The following is a 5,000-nucleotide window of genomic DNA, read 5'->3' on the forward strand; positions in this document are numbered from 1 at the left end:
CTCTTGGAAAATCAAAGAAATAGGTGATATCTATAGACAACTGCTTCGAAACTTTCAGCTTCTATATCCAGACTATGAATTCATATTCATATTATATATATTAAGTATAATAATAATTGGAGCACTAGGTTTTGTTAGTAAATGCTTAAAGGAGAATCTGGATAAAATGTGATTTTCAGAAAGAAAATCGACCGGCTAATTTGTATATTACAAGTGCAATCTGTGGGTGGAGCAGTAAAAATATGCAAGACTTTTCTCAAGTTGCAAACGTGAATTTGTCTGTCTTAACTACATCCCAAAGATGGAGCCTTGTATCTCTGTTGGAAACCAACTGTCCCCTAGAAGATATATAATAATTAAAAAATAGAAGAGGAATACATACATACATACATACATACATACAGATTACAAGTTCAGGCTTATGCCTGTAATTATTGAGACACCCGGATACGTGGCACACTACCTGAATACCAATCTTGAGAAATTAGGCTTCTCAAAACCAGAAAAGAGAAAGCTGATTCGAAGTCTACAAATCCAAGCCATCACTGGAACTGTAAACATCTGCAAAATTTTCCAGAAGTTTATCATTTAAGTATATATGAGCACGTCAAGACATGCAACTATACGCGTAAAATAAAACATACAAATCAACCCATATACATACTTACACGCAAAAATACCCTGTTTATGTTGTTGTAATTCCAATGAAAGAGGCTTGAATCTAGGTTAGAAACTGACTCTTTCTCTATTGGCAAGAAATCTTGAAATAAAACTGAATAACGACATATGTAAAGCATATATAATAGATAGATAGCTAGATAGATAGATAGCTAGATAGATAGATAGATAGATAGATAGATAGATAGATAGATAGATAGATAGATAGACAAGACAAGACAAACAGACAGACAGACAGACAGACACACACACACACACAGACGGTCAGATAGATAGAATGATAGATAGATAGACGAATAGATAGATAGATAGATAGATAGATAGATAGATAGATAGATAGATAGATAGATAGATAGATAGATAGATAGATATATTAGTTCCGTACTTCATGTCTCAGAAGGCGACGAGGTTATCAACTTTAAAATTTGTGAGCCCTGAGGAGGTTTTTTAGGCCAATTTCGCCTTGAAATCTACGGTTACAGGGGGGACACCTAACATCAATCAAGGCCCTGTGGGACTCTTGCTTTCCGTGCAACTCTCTTCGTTTTAGCTTCTCTGGTCATATCAGATTCAGAACACACACCAATATGCCACAATGTGTAATCTGAACCAGTTGCTTCCAAGTAAATTGTACTAAGTCACATCTTTTCAATGCTGTCTTGAGTGTGGCCTTGTCTCTCTTCTTTGGTCCACAACTCAACTGACAGCCAATTGCTAGTTCATTGATGGTTAAATAATTATCGTTAAAATATGTACGTTACCAGAATGCAACTTAAAAATCTAAGACATTTGACTACTCTTAAGCTATGTATATATTTACGTTTGTGTGCATGCGTATATATACATAGTTATTTAGGTAGTTAAATGATAAGTTTCGGGTAAAATTGGCTCCCTCACTTAAGAGGTGCAGAATATTCTCAATTCTCTCACAGGATATGCTAATAGCATTGCTATTTAGTTAATAGTCAATCGGCTGGCATTCATCACCAATGTTTTCCTCTGTGGTGGCTGATGCAGAAGTCCAAACCTTGAGTCGTCTTCAAGACTCTTTCTTCCCCTCCTAAATTCAGCTGCCTACTTTTGCACTGCTGATTAACCTGGAGCATCATCCCTAAATATAGCCACCATGTCGGCATGGATGTCCTTGGGGGCTAAACCCTTTTTCTACAGCCACATCGTCACACCACGATGTCAAGTTTTGTCGATTTTCAGAAGTCGCTACTAATTACATTTTAAGTCTTCTTTGAACAGTCAGTTATCAGTTTCCCCCGAAAGAAATTAAACAGTTATAAATAAGAAGGGTTGAAATGTATGCAACTTTGCTCTAACTTTGGTCTTCCTTATCAGTAAACGATTATATTATTTCAATACAGCTTTGTATTGAGATATTCTTACTCCGATAATACACATTGAACAACCTGGCTAATAGTAAAAGCAAGTCTTTCTGGTGGTTTTCACTGCCCTTTACACTTCATTTTTCTATAAACTCTTTCTTTAGCTCCAGATCAGAATTAGTCAAGTGATCTACAATCAAAGCTATTCATCAGTATCCTTGCCATCTTTAGAGACCAGAGTCAGGGTTTTTTTCTTACTATATTATCAGACATGACGCTTCTTTATTAAATACGGCAGAGTGTGACTTGAGGGAGAGATACTATATCCAATATATCAAGAAAACACATGAAGGTAACCACCATTTCATTTCCTTTCATCAACGATCTATACGGACTTTCCGCAAGTAGAGGACTCCAATGACAAGATGTGAGCGTAGTCTCCTTCAGTAGTAAACGACGCAATCACTTCGTCTGTCATAGCAGTTATGGTTTGTTACTGGCGTCTATCAATCTCCAGTAACAAACCATAACTGCTATGATAGACGAAGTGATTGCGTATATATATACATACATATATATATATATATATATAAATATATATATATATATATACATATATATATATATATATATATATATATATATATATATATATATTCAGATGTATATCTATATGTAGATAGATAGATAGATAGATGTGTATTTCTTTACTGAAGAAACCCTAACAGGGGATTGAGACAAACCAGACAAATCATTTTCATCTCTCAAGTAGATATTGCAAATATTGCTTTCAAATTTTGACTCAAGGCAAGCAATTTCTGGGAAGGGAGTAAGTCGATTACATCGACCCCAGTTCGTAAGTAGTACTTAATTTATCGACCCCGAAAAGAGGAAAGGCAAAACCGACCTCGGCGGAATTTGAACTCAGAACGCAAAGATAGACGAAATACCGCTGAGCATTTTGCCCGGCGTGCTAACGTTTTTTTATTTCTTTATTGCCCACAGGGGGCTAAACATAGAGGCGACAAACAAAGGGATTAAGTCGATTACATCTACCCCAGTGCGTAACTGGTATTTAATTTATCGACCCGGAAAGGATAAAAGGCAAAGTCGACCTCGGCAGAATTTGAACTCAGAACGTAACGGCAGACGAAATACCGCTAAGCATTTCGTCCAGCGTGCTAACGTTTCTGCCAGCTCGCCGCCTTGGATATTGTAAATATTGAACATGGTACTTAGACTTGCCTATTACGTACTGTTTAATATTTATAAGTAATCTATGTAACTAAGACTAGCATTAACAGGGTCAATACATCTGGGGCAGATCAACTTGGCAATGCATATACACACACATGTATATATATATATATATATATATATATATATATATATAATTACGTACGTATATAGAGCAAAGGGAAAAAGGATAGTGAGATAAAATAAATTTGCTTATATGTGGGTGTGTGAGAGGATGGATGGCTATATATACCGTATACAGTTATATATTCGTCACGTAACTTCCAAAGATGTAGTTTTCAATTCAAGTATATTGCACAATTTTACCAGATTTATATCAAATATTTGTTCTACGGTTATACTGTGAAGAATTTTCACTTTTAATTTCAATGACGATCATATCTGTCTTATCTTCAACCTTTAAACAATAAAATAGTCTAAATATATGAAATGTAATCCAAATACCCAAATAGACAAAATATTGAAATGTATTTATTGTTTGAAATTTTTCGAACCTTGTTTTTATACGAAAATGATAAAAAAAAAAAGTGAGATATGCATGATGGATATACTTCAAATCGAATTCTTGTATTTATGCGTATTAATGTTCAACTTTTCTATACATTACACACGCGCACACGTACATGTATACAATCATACATACTTATATATCTACAGGTACACATATACATGTATATATGCATATGTACGTAACGTATGTATATGTATATATTATATATATATATATATATATATATATATATATATATATATATATATATACATACATATGAATCTGTATGCTTGTGCGATTATATTATATATGTATATATATATATATTTTATGTTATATATATGTATATATTATATGTTACATATATATATATATATATTATATATATTATATATGTTATATTTATGTTATGTATATTACATATGTTATATATATATATAGATATAGATATATATATATATATATATATATATATATATATATATATATATATATATATATATATATATATATATATATACATATATGCCGTCCACTGCATATCACATAAGAACGAGATACTGCAGCAGCCTCGGTTTCAGAGGACCTCAGCTCTTCAATGCCCTGCCAAAACATTTGAGAGACATGCAAGACATGGATGCGGAGGTCTTCAAGACAAAACTTGACACTTTCCTCTCCACGATACCAGACGAACCAATGGCTCGTAATGAGACGCAGTTTAGGGCAGCTATATCAAATTTTCCTATACATCAGATGTGCCATCAAAACTCTTGATTGGATCATGTCAGGTGGGGGAGAAGAGCCATGCAAGGAACGTGAAAATCTCGGTGGTGCACCAGCATAACCGCAGCCACTTGGCTGAAACACATAAATAAATAAATAAATAAATAAAAATACAGATATATATATACATATAGATATACATATATATATAGATATGTATATATATATATATATATATATATATATGTGTGTGTGTGTGTGTGTGTGTGTGTGTGTGTGTGTGTGTGTGTGTGTAGATATATATATATATGTAGATAGATAGATATACATATACATATATATATAGAAATAGATATATAGATGTATATTTACATTCATATGTAAACATATATCTGTGTGTGCGTGTGTGTGTTACTTTATGTGGGAAGACTGAGAGAAGTGCTCAATATATGATGTAGAGGATACTTACTATTGAAAGTGAATCGAGTTTTACGCAGCTGAAGATTGTTGCATGA

At 33.3% G+C, this 5,000-nt stretch overlaps 1 protein-coding gene and 1 long non-coding RNA gene across 7 annotated transcripts in view; one reads left to right on the forward strand and one right to left on the reverse strand.

The window, feature by feature from the left end:
• Nucleotides 1–5,000, forward strand: part of LOC128247053 (uncharacterized) — a 476,761-nt gene that overhangs the window by 296,655 nt on the left and 175,106 nt on the right. The window lies entirely within an intron of this gene.
• The window catches only part of LOC106868710 (vitamin D3 receptor), a 216,343-nt gene continuing 215,636 nt past the window's right edge, over nucleotides 4,294–5,000 (reverse strand). For all 6 annotated transcript variants that reach the window (XM_089348118.1, XM_089348116.1, XM_089348119.1 and 3 more), the window contains one exon: nucleotides 4,294–5,000. This exon is cut by the window's right edge and continues 864 nt beyond it. The gene's annotated coding sequence lies outside the window, so the exon portion shown is untranslated.

The sequence above is a fragment of the Octopus bimaculoides genome, chromosome 2 (assembly GCF_046866305.1).
Source record: "Octopus bimaculoides isolate indiv1 chromosome 2, ASM4686630v1, whole genome shotgun sequence".
NCBI classification, from domain to species: Eukaryota; Metazoa; Mollusca; class Cephalopoda; order Octopoda; family Octopodidae; genus Octopus; species Octopus bimaculoides.